At 41.7% G+C, this 17,933-nt stretch overlaps 1 protein-coding gene across 6 annotated transcripts in view; it reads left to right on the top strand.

The window, feature by feature from the left end:
* PAK3 (p21 (RAC1) activated kinase 3) overlaps positions 1-17,933 on the top strand; it is a 289,034-nt gene that overhangs the window by 36,796 nt on the left and 234,305 nt on the right. For 4 of the 6 annotated variants that reach the window (XM_074391889.1, XM_074391886.1, XM_074391887.1 and 1 more), the window contains one exon: positions 10,539-10,635. The exons of the other annotated variants lie outside the window; for them this stretch is intronic. The gene's annotated coding sequence lies outside the window, so the exon portion shown is untranslated. The remainder of the gene's footprint in view (positions 1-10,538; positions 10,636-17,933) is intronic. 6 annotated transcript variants of the gene reach the window in all.

Here is a 17,933-nt window from a genome sequence, read left to right as displayed (position 1 = left end):
AGTGAGGAGATTTAGTTTCACCTGATGGCACTGACTTCCCCTACAGAAGATGCAGCTCTGGGCACCACACTCATAGCTTACATTTGATCCCTCCTGTTGAAGTAGTCATCAATCTGCAGTCCTCTGCTATTAGATGTTAATGCAATCAAAGAGATCACAATGACCTTAAGATTTCCCGATTTATTCATTTTTTCCCCTAGTCAGCATTACTTTCTTTAATTTCTCAGCACTTGGCTCATTTTCTCAGCTCACTTGGCTATGTTCCATGCTCCAGGTACCTTTTTCTGCTTTTGAGGAGAGGGTTTGGATGGAATGTCAGTGCTCTGGGCCGCCTGGTAGTGGCAGATGGAGAATCCCTGTCTTTTATTAAAGGTGTATTCCCCAAAGAGAAAGGTTTTGGGGTTTTGACAAAAAGCATTCTTAGAAAAAGACATTTGAAAATGGAGAGAGAGAGAGAGAAAGAGAGAGAGAGAGAGAGAGAGAGAGAGAGAGAGAGAGAGAGATCTTGAGAAACTGGTAGGAACAAAGTACAAAGTAAAATTATTATTTCCTCTCAAATCAAAGGAGGTACAGAGAGAAAACTGCTGAGGTGAGGATAAGGATCAGGGATTACCAATTTTCCAGAGTCCCCTCACATAAAGTGCTTTGAGATTCGCAGAGAGGAAAGGCTTTAGATACAGAGACTGATTGATCTGCCACCATAGATGGGCAGCTGGAGTTGGTACGAGATGCCCGAAGCAGAATTTGTGATGTTTTTCTCAAATACATTCTCTTCCAGTCAACCCCACTCAGTAAACGGAACTACCACTCACCTGGTTGCTTAAGTCAAACTCTTGGTGGTTATCCTGAGTTCTTCTTGTTCCCTTACACATCACATCCTAGCCGTCAGCAAATCCTGTTCATTTACCTTCAAAATGTTTCTTGAATTTCATCACTTTTCACCACCTCCCCAGCCATTAGCTAGTGTGAGCCACCATCATCTCTTTCCCAAACCACTGCAACAGTCTCCTAAATGATCTACTTGCTTCCACTCTTATTGTCAGGGCTGCCATGTATGGATGTTCATGTTGTATACTACACAAGGGCACCATAGCTATGGGTGTGCCATTTATATCACAGACACATATATACTTACATAACATTGTGCAGATGGGTGCAGACATTCTGGGCTTCTTGGCTCTAAGTCTGAGAACAGCGGAAGAGAGTCTGTTCCTACTTAAAACTGTACCAGGAGACCTTGCATAGACTCAGGAAAGCACAATCACACACACTCATACATCCATAAATGCACACACTCCGTGGCACACACAAGTGGACTCTATGCTACCCAAGCCCTGGGTGTCCCCTGAGTTTACCTCTCTCTCCACTACCCATTGCTCTCACAGGCTGAAATCCCATTCCTCCCACCTCCAGCTGCCTCATCTGGAGAGCGGATAGAACAGTGGGGTACAAAGTGTTGTTGATGGTGCATCTATTCCAGTGACAAGAAATGCATGAGTGAGAGGAATAATGTGGGTGCTCACAACCCAGGCTGCTGCCCGCCACAACTCTGGCAAACTTTCTTGGGCAGGACTTAAATTTGTTTAGGTTGCACAAGAAAAGACGAACATAATTTTTTGTTGTCATTTTTAAATTGAGGAAGGGGTGTATTTTTTTGTGATTCACACAGACACTGTATCAGATAGTGGCAGCTTTGCCCCCACAAATCTCAACTCCGACCAACCTCTATTCTATGAAACAGTCATTAAGAACTTTAACAAACAGGCTGGTTACAAGGGCTCACGACTGTAATTCCAGCACTTTGGGAGGTCAAGGCGGGCAGATCGCTGGAGCCCAGCAGTTTGAGACCAGGTTGGACCATGTAGTGAAATCCCATCTCTACTAAAAATACAAAAATTAGCTGGGGATGTTGGTGCACACCTGTAGTCCAGCTACTCAGGAGGCTAAGGTAGGAGGACTGCTTAAGCCTGGAAGATCAAGGCTGCAGTGAGCTGAGATAGTGCCACTGCACTCCAGCCTGGGAGCCAGAGCTAGACCCTGTCTCAAAAAACAAAACAAAACAAAAAACAAACAAACAAACAAACAAACCCAACTACTTTAACAAACACTTGAGTATGTTGATCCTTTGCCAAAAGCCTTCCATTTATATTCTAACATTTTTAGGATAAAGACGAAACTCCTCAGATGGCCTACAAAGCTTGAATGACCTGGCCTTTTGTCTTCCTCTGCAACCTCATCTCATATCACCCTCCCTCTCATGACTGCCCCCAACTCCATCCACAGTGACGTTCTGTCCCTGGAGTTCACCAAGCACATTCCTGTCTTAATCACTGTATTTATTGTTTATCTGCCTCCCGCTTCCTTCTACCTCCCTGCTTCTAGAGTGTTAACTCTGTTAAGCAGGGACTATGTCTTGTTCATCTTTATGTCTTCGTCACCTAGCACAGTTTCTGGCACTTAATAGGTGGTCAATAAGTATTTGCTAAGTGAATAAATAAATGAACAGAAAAGTGGGCAGTTTTGCTCCCCGTCCCACCCAGTGGCTCTAAGATGAACTTCAGCTCAGCCCCATCTCTAGTGTGCTTTGAGATCCTCTGGTGAAATGAGATGGCCAGAAAATGGAAGGTTGTTAAACATTAGAAAGTTGCAAGACCTGTTCAGTCAGGAAGAATAATAATCAGTATTACCAGGAGTTACTGAGATATTAGCATGTGCTTGGCATTGCTCTAGGCTTTTTTTCTTATTTAATCTCCACAGTAAACTTATAAGGTATTTCCTAGTACAGAATTTATCCCCATTTGATAATGAACAAACTGAAACCAAGGTGATTCAATGACTTGGATTCAGACATAGGCAGTTTGATTCAAAGCTTTCTGCTGTGTTGTGTGAGAGTAAGAACAGTCTCATCTCCGCTGATATCTTTTCCAAACCACCCTAGGATTATCCTCCTACCTCCCTGCCTTCTCTGCAATCTCATCATCTTGAATCCAGCCCTGAGGAGCAGGTATGAAGGAGCCATGTACTACATTTGGCAAGCAGCAGTGAGTGAAAGTCTAGTTAGTGTCCCCACAGGGTAGAAGCCACTTCAATGATTGACAATATAAATTTAAAAGCTGAGATATCCTATATTTTCTTGATATTGAAATCTATAAAACCATCAAATCCTAAGCCAGCCTCACCAAACTAAAAGGGAGTTGCAGCCAGAAAGCAAATTAACACCTCTTGGAATCTTTCTGACATCACATGAAGCACTTCCTCTGAGGTGAGAATGGCATTAGTTTGAAGCTCTTAGGGCCTAAAACCTTAGCTATTACGGGGCTGGATTGTATCTTCCACCTTCACATGAGAAAAGAAATTGACATGGGGGGAAGAGACAACTGACTAGGCAGTCTTTGCAGCCCTGACTATGCATAAAGAGAATGGAAAATAAAACGAGAGGGAAGATACAGTGTAATCCTCGTTGTTAACATGTTAGCATGCTCATGGGCATAGCAGGAATTGTTGTTCTTTATCTAACTTTATGATTCCTTTTAACAAAAGACAACCATTGAAAACACAATTTGAGGCCAGTTTACCCCTTCATGCTCAGAGTCCGAATCACAAATTCATGAACTATATTTAGGGCTTTCCCCACTTACGTTATCAGAATCCTAGAACCAGAGAAGGAACCTAATAGAGTATCTGGCTCAACTCATTCACACTTTCTAGATAGGGAGACTGAGGCCAAGAGAAAGGAGTCTTGCTTTCATTTTCACCAAGTGTGCGTGTGCGTGTGTGTGTGTGTGTGTGTGTCCGTTCATGTGTTGCACGAGTGACAGGTTTGCCTCAGGAGCCATTAAGGGGAGCGATGGAAAGATCCGTATTCCAAAGGGAAAGGGGTGAAAAATGTTAGAATCAATACAGTGTTTGATGAATAACTAGTAATTTGTCACATAAACATATACACACTGCAAACAACACCACTGTCTATGGCAGAAACACAGGGATGTTCTCAACAGAGGGAGGGTCTCGGTCAACAAGGCTAAAAGGGCCATTCATCCTTTCAGACCCTTTCTGTCGTTGGCAAAGATTGGTCCAGTCCACTATCTGTGCTTTCTGTGGGCTCTCAACATTTTGCTCAGCAGAGACTTCCCAAGGCTGTTTCACTAGTGGCTGGTGGCATTTAACCTCTGCGGGAGGGATGGAGCTTTTTCTTTTCATCATGGAATCCATTATTTTTCTTTGAAGCACAGTGCAAAGCTTTTTACAAATTGCATGGCAAAAATAGAAACGCAGGCAGTTCTCAACACAGTCCTGAGGAAGTCGGGGAACCCTGTCCCTCAGGCATTATGTATGGAAACTGTGTTCATTTCTGAATTTGATGGTAAATCCTATGGGGAGGGAGGCAGAAAACAAGCCATCCCTTCCTCTTCTCCCTGAAATGGAACTAGATCTGAAATGTGTTGGAGCTATGAGCCCTGGAGAAAGCCGGCCCAAGTGCAGTATTAGAGCCTACCAGAATGAGTCACAGTGTGGCAGCTTGGCTGTGAACTTGCTGTGACACCTGGAGTAAGCTGCTTCCCCTCTTTGGGTCTCTGTTTTTTCATTTGCCCCTCATGCTTCACAGAATAATTGAAAGGTATAAATGTAGAGAAAATAGACCCACAATATGCTTTGGAAACAGTAAAAACCTGATAATAGTACAAATCTTTTTTTGTCATTGTTTTATGTCTGCTCTTTGCCTCTGGTGGTTGACCTAGAATTTTGGCATCCGATCTGGAATTTGAATTGGTATAGAATATTCTAGGATAGGTCCAAGGCTGCGGAAGCTGCAGAAAGAAGTGAACACTGGGCTGAAGCAGACCCCTCATGAATCATAGCCGTGCTCCTTCCTTAATCTCCCCGGTTATATCTTCCAGCCACTTATTGAAACGCTGAGCTTCAGTTTCCTCATCTCTAACGTTGGGTTATAGTGGGAATTTAAGTGAGATAATGAATGAAAAGCTCTTATGCCAAAGCACTGGTGAGGAGTATGCATTCGATAATAATTCTTTTTGATGTTATTTGCATCTGTGTGCTGAGAATACATGTGATTCCTTCATGTCAGTGCACGCACAGCTAGTCCTTGTTAAAACATACAGATTCCTGGGCCTTAACCTAAAGAAATTCTGATTCCACAGGTTTGGAATGTAGAACAAGAGTATGTGTTTAAGAAGGACTCCCAGGGTCCAATTTGGAAACTACTGGTGTAGAGCACTGTTGTTTAAGCTGCCAATTGTTACCCACTGCTCAGAAAATCAATTTAATGGATAGTGACCAGCATTAACCACACACACACACACACACACACACACACGAATGCACAAATGGAATGGGAAATAACAGGGTACACTGCACACAGTAAGGATAATTATGGAGTTATAAAATATTTATAATTACACATAATTTAAAATATATAGACATATATATCATTTATAATATAGCTTTATATACATAGTTTTTTTGTGTGTGTATGTATATACACACAGACATTTTATGAAGCAATACCCTCACTGTAGATATCTTGACATTGGAAAAAATTGTTTGAAATACTCATTTCTTACTTGGAGAAACTGGCATCCAGACAATCTGTCAAGTCCCAGATAAGACAAGAAATGACCAACAAGAGAATGGAGTAGGATCCATTTCTCCTGTCTCCCCATCTCTCTCGCATGCTATTCTTGGATCAACAGAGTTGGTGGTTCTCTAACTAGAATCAGTTCTAATACCATGTAATGGCCCTGGCCTGAGATGTAAGGGCAAGTTAGGGAGGTGGCTACAGGTATCAGGCTAATTGCACTGACCCCATTAGACAGAAAATGCATCCGGGTTTATTGGGATGTTTGGCTGCTCTTGGTTAGTGAAGGCTCTTGTCCAGACAACTGCTCCTCCTTTCCATCTCCCAGACTTTGATATTGATTTTACCATTGAAACTCTTTTGTTGACTGTGTAAAATCAAATAATAAGCTTAAAATGATGATTCCAGTCACAACAACCTGCAGCATCTTTTGAGTCCCGACTTGATATGTTGAAGATATTAGCATCCCTAACCTTTCATCCACATGCTCTATCTAAAGGAAGCAGCTACTTCTGGGTTCCAGTTCATTATGGTCCTGTGGGAATGTGATCACTTTGCCAGTGAGGCCTTCTGTGTCTACTCTCTGTAACACTCTAGGCCTTGCAGGATCCTACCACTCTTACTATTTCAGAATTCTTGATCTCCTATCTGACTTTGTGTTTTCCTAATGGTACTTACCATACAACCTAAGACAGTATATTTCAAGTAATAAACAGATGACAAAAATAATCCCATGTACCCAGATCTTTTTTCCTAGAGAGATTGAAAATCAAATTTTATGTGAAGCTTTCTAATTTTTAATGTTGCCACATATTTTAACTTTTCTAGAGAGCTTAGACATCTGAATATTCATGTAAATCTTCTAATTTTCCAATGTTGGTTATCAGTTCATAGAACATTTAAACACTATTTGCACCAAAGAAAATATGTCTGTGATCCAGATACAGCCCAAGGCTCACCCTACTGTGATCTGTGTCATAGATTTGTAGAATGCTGGTGCTATGCGAAGCCTTGTAAATTGGCAGCTTCTAATGAGGAAGTACAGCTTCAGAAAGGTTAGGTATCTTCCGCATGATCACACAGCTAGCTTGTAGCAGAACTGGATCTTGAACGCAGATTTCTTGCCTCCTAGTTGCTGTGTCATATTCACCATGCTGGCTATTAGGCTGCCTCCCTTCTGCTGAGGATTGAGTTTATCTGCCCTGTAGAGAGGACAACTTTCAGTTCTCAGTTCCCTCCTCCTAAAGAAAATAACAGAGGCATCACCATCCATCTGATAATCCCCAGACACTTCTCACCAGAGTGTATGAATTTACTTGCCTTCCCAATCTCAACTGAGGATATTGCCTCTTGGCGCTCTTTATTGCTTTTGCTCCAGTGATAGAATCAAGGAGGTCTTTATAGAAATGTTATTAGCATTGCTCCCAGCCAGTGGCGCCTTCCGGTAGAGTCATAGAGTCAGTGTGGTCTAATACAAGAAATCAGGGGCTCAAAGTCCAGACAGCTGGGCTCAATTCTCAGATGTGTGACCTGAGACAACTTATTTAGCCTCCGTGGCCCTCAATTTCCTTGACTGTAAAAATGAGAAAAATAAGATCTGTCTCTCATGTGTCTCTGAGCTGCTGTGGGGCTACAGTGAGACAATATGTATAAGAGCACCTTGAAAAGAGAAAACCATTTTACAACGATGAGGGTATAGTATCATTAAATCAGCAGAATAATGATTACACACCTACTATGTGACAGTAAACATACCATTTATTCAGGGCATGCCAAGGAACATAGGCACAGCTGCTTCCGTGAGCTCATAGTCTACCTGAGAAGAAGGGACATACCTGAGTGGAAAAAGCCAGCTCTGCAAAGCTAGAGACCAGGGCTGAAGGAGATGTATTGACTGTAGAATGAGAGAAATAAATTGTGGTAGAAAGGGGTGACCGTAGAAGAATTCCTGGAGAGGGTTGCATTTAAACTAAGCTTTGGAAAAAAAAATTGGCAGGCTAGGGCTGACAGGAGTTTAAAAAAAAAAGGGCATTCTTCCCGACAGGAGCAACAGCACAAATAAGATCATAACATATGCTGGAGGTCTAATCTACATGGAGTGGAGGGTTCAAGTAGTGACTGGAAGATTATTGCTTCTCCACTTTTTTCACTGTCCTGAAACGCAAAAGGGAGAGTCAGAGGATGCTTGCTATGAAGCCAAAGTGGGGCCAGGTGTGGTGGTTCATGTCTGTAACCCCCAGCAATTTGGGAGGCTCAGGGAGGTGTATTGCTTCAGCCCAGGAGTTGTAGACCAGCCATGGGCAACATGGGAAAACGTCATCTCTACAAAAAACACAAAAATTAGCCAGGTGTGGTGGTGCAGGTCTGTAGTCCCAGGTACTCAAGAGGCAGATCTGGGAGGATTGCTTGAACCTTACAGGCAGAGGTTACCTTGAGCTGCTGAGATCACAGTGCTGCACTCCAGTCTGGGTGACAGAGCCAGACCCTGTAAGAAGAAAGAAAGGAAAGGAAAAAGGAAAGGAAAGGAAAGAAAGAAAGAAAGAGAGAAAGAGAGAAAGAAAGGAAAGAAGGAAAGAAAGAAAGAAGAGAGAGAGAAAGGAAGGAAGGAAGGAAGAGAGGAAGGGAGGAAGGGAAAGAAAGGAAGGAAGGAAGGAAAGAAAGAAAAGAAAAGAAAGAAGGCAAGAAAGAAAGCAGGAAGGAAGAAAAGGGAGAAAAGGAAAGAAAGAACCACGGTAGAGGTCAAGTGTGGGCACAGGTTTGGTTAATTACATTACAGGAGAGCCTAATACTATAAAAGGATCATAATAATTATTTCTGCCTCATAGGGCTTTTCTCAGCTTCAAATGACATGATGTGTGTTAAACATTTAGCATAGCATCTGATACATGTAATGTTAGCTATCATCATCATCACCAGTTTTCATTTTATACTGAAGTTAGGAGGCAATAACAGGGCTTTGGAATCTGTCTTATATTAGTTGCGTAGCCTTGGTTGAGTCATATCTCCTCCTCGTTTCTTAGTTTTTGGTCTTTAAAATGGGAACAATAGTAGTGCCAACTGAAAAGGGCTATTGTGAGAATTCAATTAGTTAATCCAAGCAAAGTATCACCATGCCTGCTACATGATAAGCATTCAATAGATGTTAGCTGCTACAGTTATTATGGCCAGTTGGTGATTAAGGTAATATGAATGCATAACTAAAAAATGAGGAAATAGAGAAAAATAGGCAATGATGCCAAATCTTACTACAAGACACATGTTATTATTATTCTGGGACTCAGTTCTTAAATTTGAAAGATCTTTTGTTGAGAAAATCAAGACTGCAGAAGATGGCATGGATCTGGGATGTAGCAGGTATTTCCTTAAACACTCATCAAATAACTACTGTGTGCTAGCCAGTGTTCTAGAAGCTGAGATATGACAAAATAAAAACAGGACAGGCATGATTCTTCTATTTCGGGACTTTATAGCCCAATATAGGGAGTATGGAAAACAAAAAATATATAAAATATTGTGTCATGTGCATGTGATATTAAGTACTATGGAGAAAACCCTTCACATGGGTGATAAGGAGTTGTAAAATGGTCAGGAGTGTTGGGGGAGATTTGGAAGGTGAACCATGCAGGGCCTATACTTTTCTATGGTGATCAGGGTAGGCCTCACCAAGAAGGTAATCTTTTGAATCCCTCCCTAAAGGAGGTGAGGGAGTGGGTCATGTACGTATCTCAGAGAAGAGCATTTCGAGCAGAGAGAGCAGCAAGAGCAAAGTCTTTGAATCAGGAGGATACCTGGCACTTACGAAGCTGCCAAGAAGCCCATGTTGCAGCAGTGGAGTGAAGAAAGGGCAGAGTAATGAGATGGGAGGTGAGAGCTGGTCACAAGGACCAGCTGGTCACAAGGACCAGCTCATTTAGGGCATTGACTACCATTTCCAGGGAGTGAGACGGAAAGCCATGGAGGAGGTTGTTCAGTGAAGGACATGACCTGACTTGTATCAGCCATTTGACCCTCCTATAAGTAGTGGGGTTTGCCCCCATAGACCCTGAGCAATAATAAACAAGAGGCACCAATTCCCACAGTTCCTGCAGAGATCTCCTTACCACTCTGTGGACTGCAGAGAGTGGGCTTATTGATCCTGAGGGGGACACAGAGAGGAATTGATGGCACGGAGAACAGGGGAAAAAGATGTAACCTCTTAGCGCTGAAAGGGACTCAGTGCAATTCTGCCACTGGGAATCTGTTCATTCAGCCTCAGCTAAAATCGCCACTGCCTTATCAGCTTGCTCAGCCTCTTCTTGCAGGACCTTCTCAAGGTCAGCCTTTTGATGCGTTTACTGAAAATCTGCCTCCTTTTCACCACTGGGTGGCAGTAGTCCTAGTTCTATCACCTGAGCAACCCAGAATAAGTGCCTGTCTTCCACAGGGAAACACTTGAGATTTGAAGGCAGGTGCATATCCTATATATCCCCCAATGTTTCTCTTTTACAGACCCTATTGTCTCTTCTTTCTTCAAGGGCCACTCGTATTATAAAATGGTTTTCTTTTGTCAATCTTGCGACCCTCTTCTGGAAGTGTTCCGCTTTCTTAGTGACCCTCTTAAAATGTGGTGTCTGGAATTGAACAAGAGACTCCAGGAGGAAACAGAGAAGGTTACAGTGCGACGATTATATTCTAGGATCTAGAAACTGTGCTTTAATTAATGCAATATAATATTGTGCTCCATTTTTAGCAACTAAATAATTTAGGTACATTAAACTGTTGGCTTGAATTGTGCTTGTGGGTCAATTCAAACCCCTTGATCTTCTGTAGTTTGTTTATTTGTTTGATGTGAGTTGCTGTGAAGCCATGCTTCCCCTATTTTGGCCTCACAAAATGGACTTTTAAAATTTGAATTAATTATTTTTTTCTTTATCTCACTTATATTTCACCTTTTTAATTTTAGCCCAATATTCCAGCCCATCGCAGCTCATTTTGAATCTCAATTTTGTTCTTCAACATATTCCGATATCCTTACCAGGTTTGGGTCATCTTCAAACACAGTAAGTACATTTTTTTTGTATCACCTAAGTAATTAATACAAATGAAAAAGCCTTATGGCCCTTCTCTGGAAACCTTCTGCTGGATTGCCAAGCCATTTAACTGTATTATAACTTGGTCAATATGTTACTATATTATCTTAGTTCACTCATGAGGAAGTTATGAGACAAATTCAAATGCACGGCTGAATCCAAGATATGTTGTCATCGAAAAAGACAGCATGGATGAAGGTGATCTAAGATAGGGCTTTTTTGTTTTGCAAAATGGAAATTCTAGTACTGTTTTTCCAATTATAAGGTGATATCGGCTTGTTGTAAAGGTCAACAGCATACATAAGCATACGAAGGGAAATTTCCTCTGTAATTCTGTGCACCAACACTGTACCAGGTAACTGTGGTTGACAGTTTTATACATACATAAGCCCAGATCTAGGATTTAACTGGGATCATGATATAGAGACTGTTACATGACCTGCCCTTTTCACTTACAATCCTTTGGAAACATCTCTTCTCGTAAGAAATTACAGTTTTAGCTCCTTCTTTTAAACAATGATATAGTGTTCTTTTCTTTGGATGTTTCATAATTTATCTCATCGATCTCATATTGATGGGCATTTAGATCATTGGCACATTTTTGCCATTACGAGCAGTATTACATGTTGAATGGTCTTTGCTGGCTGGATGAGATGTTGTGCTAGATGCTGGTTGTTGCCTTCTCTATATTTCCCATCCTTTTCAGATCTTGTCAATGTCCTAAATGTCAAAGGGCTGCTTCCACTTAAGAAAGAACTAATGACGGGGCAAAATTACTACTCATTATGGTAGGAGTTTGAAAATCTCTACTTGCCCTACTTTTGACTGTGGTTAAGGCTTTTTGGGTTGCCAAGGTTATTTAGGGGATCAAGGCACCCAAAAATCAAGCTTTGAGGAGCAGACAAGCTTGATAGGAGGCTGCAACCGCTGTTTGGCACATGAGAAGCGGTTAGAGGCAGAAAGGGGAAGGAGAAATGCCTTGCCATTGAACCACAATTCCTTGTTAGACCCCCTCAGCCCTGACCAAGCAGGCTGCTTGCTGGTCCCTGAATAATCACCTCCTTTTTCATCTTCACACCTTCATTCCTCCACAGGGTCTTCCTCCCTTTACACATGTACCTCCCGGAACAAGGGAGAAGCCATCTGCTCTGAATTCTCAGACTACTTTAAAAGCATGGGTTTGGGAGTTGAACCTGTATTTGAAGAATATCAGAGCTTGGCAGTTGAACCTCGTTCTGTGATTTGTGGATAAGTCATTTACCCTTTCTGGGCCTAGTGGAATGATGATATGCCTATATATTTGAAAACACCTAGCCCAGTGCCTGGCTTAACAACTGTTTGTTAATATTATCAAAATTACCGTATGTGATTCTATTACCTACTCCCCTGTTGTGAAAATTAAATGAGAACATGTGTAAAGCATGCAACACAGTGCTTGGCCTAAAATGGGTATTAAATAAATGACGACAATTATTGATTGGATTCATATCTGCCTTTGAATACTTACCTTACTCTCTTGTGTTACTCCTATTTGTGTTCATGTCTCAATCTCCTCCTTTAATTAATAAGTTCTCTCAAGAGCATAGCGTTTCTCCTCTTCCATCCTCTTACCCTTCTCCCCTAGAAAGCATAAAAGAGCCAGTGCTGGGGATTAGTAGGGGCCTTTAAAATTCAGGTGTCATCAGTGAATACTGCCATCACTTTGTCTAAGCCCCTTTCTGACTGGATTGTTTTCTAGTTAGAAAGCACCAGTCTCATTAACTGATCAACTGGGCCCTTTTTCTAGGGCAAGTCATGGCATACATATTCCAACACCTGAGCCAGTGATCGCAGAATTAGCAAACTACAGAATCTTAGCTTTGGAAAGTTTTTCAGAAACCAATGGCCTTGCATATGAGTTTACCTGGGCAGAATAGATTCATGTACCACTCTCAGGCTTCTGCTATCTAGATGAAAAGGAACAGCATTAGGCCATCAGCCCAGTCCAGACCACTATCAAGTCCCTCTTATACCACCATAATGGACTGTAGGCTTTTTTCTGCTTTCACTCATGCCTCCACGCAGCAGCAAGACCAACCTTTAGAAAATCAAATATCAGATCACATGATTTCCCTCCTCAAAACCCTCCCATGGCTCCCATTGCACGTAGTATAAATTCATATTTCCTTCCCACGGTCTAGAAGACCCTGGATAATCTGGTCCCTGTGCATCTCTCCACGTTCATCCTGTTCCTCTCTTCTCCTTGCCCACTGTTCACCACCTGCACTGATCTTCTGTTCTGAGGATAAACAAAGCTCATCCCTGCTTCACTGCCTTTACTCTTGTTCTGAACCTCTACCAAGAATTGAATCCCACCCCAGCCCCAACTTCCCCATGCTTCTTTTTGTCTTTCAGGTTTCCATTTCAATGATACCTTCTCAGCAAAATATTAAAAGCCTTCCCTGTACACACTATCCCAAGTAAGTTGTTGTCCCCATTATTCTCAAACTCATTGGTTCTTGGGATTGCTTCATATTGAGAATCACTCAGAGAGCACTAAAAATAAAACAATAGCCAGGCCCCTTCTAGATAAAGTAAATCAGAATTTCTGGGAATGGAACACAGCTATCTGTATTTCTAAATACTCCTCAGGTGATTTTATTGTGTAGCCGACGTGGACAACCTTTGTTCTGTCAACTTGTTTATTTCCTTCTTAGTGCTTATCACAAACTGTAATTATTTTACTTATTTTAACAGCTTATTTGGTAAATATGTATTAAGACCCTACGTGTGCCAGGTACTACTCAGAACATGGAGATTAAAATAGTGGACATACTAAACACAAATCCCAACCATTATGAAACTTCAATTTTAGTGGAGGAGGCAGACAATAAACAAGATGAATAAAATATATAGTAAAATGTATATAATGTTCTAGGTTAAATGGTTGTGTCTTCCCCACCACATTCCTGTGATGAAATCTCAACGCGCAATGTGACGGTATCTGAAGATGTGGCTTTTGGGACATAGTTATGGTTAGATGAGGTCATGAGGGTTGGGCCTTGGTCTAATGAGATTAGTGCCTTTAAAAGAAGAGACACCAAAGAGTCCGTTCCCTGTCTCTCTCTATCTCTCTCTTCCCCCCACCACCCACTATGCACAAAGAAGTCATATAAGCATCCATTGAGATGGGAGCTGTCTATAAGTCAAGAAAAGAGGCCTCAGAATGAAACTTACCTTTCTGACACCTTGATCTTGGACTTCCAGCCTCCAGAATGGTCGGGAATAAATGTCTATTGTTCAAGCCACCCAGTAGGTAGTATTTTGTTTTGGCAGCCCAAGCACATTAAGACATAGAGTATATTAAAGAATGATGAGTGCTAGAGAGAAAAATAAAGCAGACAATGGAGATATAAATTTTTTGGAGGGGAGAAACACTTTAGCCAGAGTGACCTTGACAGATAGATCTTGAGTAAAGACCTGAAAGAAGTGACAGCTATAGATCTGCAGCTATTTGGTTGGAGAACTTTTAAGGCAGAGAAGAGTCTGTGCAAAGGTCCTAAGACCATATCATACCTAATATGTTTGAGGAACAGCAACAGGGCCAGTGTGTCTGGAGATTCGAGGACAAGGGGAAGGGTAGTAGGTGATAAATTCAGGAAATTAATGCAGGGGGCAGGTGTTTGGAACTTTGAAGGTTATTGTAAGAGCTTTGTCTTTTACTGTGTAAGAAGGGGTATCATAGAGCATAAAGTAATATAATCTGACTTAGATTTTAGTAGGCTTACTATATACGGTATGTTGAGAATACACTGAAGAGAGAAAAGAGTGGAAGCAGAAGAACCAGCCAGGAGACTACTGTAATGATCCATGTGAGACATGATGGGGGCTTGAAGAAGGGTGATAGAAATGGTAGTGATATGACAATCGAGAAATTGATGGTCATATCATATACATGTCAAAACCTGTATGTGTTTTGAGAAGTGGAGTACATAGGATTTGCTGACAGACCTATATAAAGGACATGAGACAAAGTATCCAGTAAAGGATGATGCCATGGGTTTTAGCCTAAGCATCTATAATAGTGAAGCTGCTATTTACCCTGAGACAGGAAGAACTGTGGAAAAAGTAGGTTTTAGGGGGAAATATCAAGGGATTAGTTTTCAACTTGATACGTTTGATGTGTGGCTATGGTCTGAAAATTTGTGTTCTCTCCAAAATTTCTGTGTTGAAATGCTAACCCCCAAAGTGATAGTTTTGGGTAGTGAGAGCCTTGGAAGGTGATTAGGTCATCAGGGTGGAGCCTCCATGAACGGAAGGGATTAGTGCCCTTATAAAAGAGGCCTGAGAGTGACCATTCACTCCTTCCACTAGTGAGGACAGAGCAAGAGGATGCGGTCTATGAGAAAGCGGACCCTCACCAGGTACCACCAGCACCTTGATCTTGGATGCTCTAGCCTCTAGAACTGCAAGAAATGCATTTCTATTGTTTATATGCTGTCCAGTTTATGGGATTTCATTATAGTAGCCCAAGTGGACTAAGACAGGTGCCCATTAGACATCCAAGCTGGAGATGTCAAATAGAGAGTTGGATATATAAAGCTTGAGTTTATAGGGGAGGTCTGGACTGGTATCAGAACTTTGGGAGTCATAAAACTGAATGATCACCTAGATAATAAGTTCAGGTAGAAAAAAGAAGTCCAAGGACTGAGCCCTAAACCACTTCAGTGTCTAAAGGTTTAGCTGAAGTGCAACAAGCAAAGAAGGCTGGAAAGAAGCAGCCAGAATATAGTTAATATAATTAGTGGTTAAAAGAAACCCAATAGAATGTGGTTCTTGAAAGCCACTGGAAGGTGATTCCAGAAAGAGAGACTGGTCAGTATGTCAAGCACTGCAGATAGCTCAAGTTAAGATGAGGACTGAGAACTGGCTGTTAAATTTTGTAACATAAAGATCCGTGGTCGTCTTGATCGGAGCAATGATTAGAGTGAGTTCAAGGAGACAATTTGGAGATAAGTAGAAACAAATGCTTCAAGGTTTTAGTAAAATGAGGAGGACAGAAATGGGGCAGTAGCAGTATCTGGAAGAGGAATTAGGGTCTAGAGAGGGTTTATTAACTTTTTTAGATAGGAGAAAAATTCAAATGAAAAGATCCAGCCTCCTGCATTAGAATGTAAGCTTCTTGAGAGCAGGGACTTTATCTTGTGCATCTCCAGCACCTTCCACAGTGCCCAGCACATAGTAAGCACTCAAGAAATTTTGTTGAATTGTGAATGATCAAATGAATGAAGGAGTGAGTAAATAAACAAAAGTGGATATCAAAGAGTTGAACAAGAAATACTAGCAGGATAGAGTGGCAAGTGAATTGAGTAGCACCTCGGCTTTAGTTCTAGTCATTCCTGCCACACTCCTGGCATACCAAACTTATCCCAGGCCCAGACAGCCTGAGGATAAGTTGACATGGCACAACTCCCTTTGCTGAGGGGGCATGTTATATCTCTGTAGTCGCTTGTTTCAGGGAGCAGACAGGCTGTTGGACTGTAAGAATAGGGTGCAGCCAGATGAGACTGTAGAGGTCAGGAGTGCACTAAAAGAGACACCCCTTTGTGTCGTCACCATTCTTTGGGCTTGGTCTGTCTGTGGTGTGGGACATAGGTGAGACACATGCTGCACTGGCATGTGCAGTGCAGCCTGCTCAAAAGCAGCCTGCTCTTGCTTGCTGGAGTATAGTTAATAACCTCATGTAACACAGGCCAAAGAGCAGCTAAACAAAAGTTTAAGAAGAGGAAATGCATGCCCATGCAGTGACTGGAAGCCTTGGCACCTGCCTCATCTCAGCTGCTGCATTGCACTATAGCCACAATTTAAGGTGATGGGTTGTCACAGTGGGGCTCTCACCTGGTGCCTATGACTCAGCTATTGCTAGAAAGATGGCATGACCCCACTCCAGGCTGGCATATAGGACGTGCTCAGGAATTTTTGATAAAGAAACCCTTTGGAACTGAGGAAAGAACGCTTCTTTTACTTTGTGGAGTTCTTTAGGGATCAGTCAGAACCAGATTGTGAATATAGGCAGTCTTGCTTCAAGATCTGTAGACTCAGCCACTTATTTATACATGCAAGGTATTGGGTTTTATTGGGGAAGTGGTGGTGGTAGTGATATTATCCTTTATAAAAGTTAAAAAAAAAAAAGACTGGGTATATTGGCTCATGCCTATGATTACAGCACTTTGGGAGGCTGAGGCAGGTGGATCACTTGAGGTCAGGAGTTTGAGACCAGCCTGATCAACATGGTGAAACCCTGTATCTATTAAAAATTCAAAAATTAGCCAGGCACAGTGGCAGGAACCTGTAATCCCAGGTACTCAGGAGGCTGAGGCACGAGAATTGCTTGAAGCCTGGAGGCGGAGGCTGCATTGAACTGAGATTACATCACTACATTCCAACCCGGGTGACAGAGTGAGACTCTGTATCAAGAATAAATAAATAAATAAATAAATGTTAAAAAAAATGCTATCTCATTATCCAAATGTTATATCCATATTCCCGCTCACTGGGGCACATATTACTTGAATTACTTTGCCTGTTATTGTTTTGTTTTTTTTTTTGGTAGGGATCTCCTACCCTACCCAATCAACTTACCTTCCCCTTCTTCAAAACCAAGAGATTCCCGAAAATCCTAATATCCTACAGAACGTAATCTTTCCATTGCCAGAAGGAATATTGATGCCTGTTGGTTTGGTCCCCTTGTGTCTTCACAAGTACTGAGTGCCTACTATGTGTCAGGTCCTATTCTAGTCAACGGGCGATATAGCAGTGACCAATTTTTTAAAAAGCTCCCGTCCTCTACAACATCACTTCCACAGCATTCTTGCCGAAAAATCCACTACCTTAATCTAACTATGAGAAAAAAGCAGACAAAACCTGATTAAGGGAAACTCCACAAAATAATTGGCCTGGACTTGTCAAATTGTCATGAGAGACAAAGATTGAGAAAGCATCATAGATTAGAGGAGGCTAAAGAGGCATAGCAACTAAATACAATATGAGATCCTGGATTGGATCCTAGAACAGGAATAGGGCATTAGTAGACAAACTGGGAAAACGTGAATAATATCTGTAGATGAGTTAATCTTATTGTATCAATGTTAATTTCCTGGATCCGTTAATCTTAGTATTATTATGTAATGTGGCAAGATTACAGGAAGCTGGGTGAAAGGTATATATGGTAACTCTCTGTGCTATGTTTACGATTTTCTTGGAAAGTCTAAAATTATTTCAAAAAAATA

This window comes from Saimiri boliviensis, chromosome X, assembly GCF_048565385.1.
Source record: "Saimiri boliviensis isolate mSaiBol1 chromosome X, mSaiBol1.pri, whole genome shotgun sequence".
Classification (NCBI taxonomy): Eukaryota; Metazoa; Chordata; class Mammalia; order Primates; family Cebidae; genus Saimiri; species Saimiri boliviensis.
Note: the sequence above shows the minus strand (reverse complement) of the source record. Positions and strands in the feature narration are given on the sequence as shown.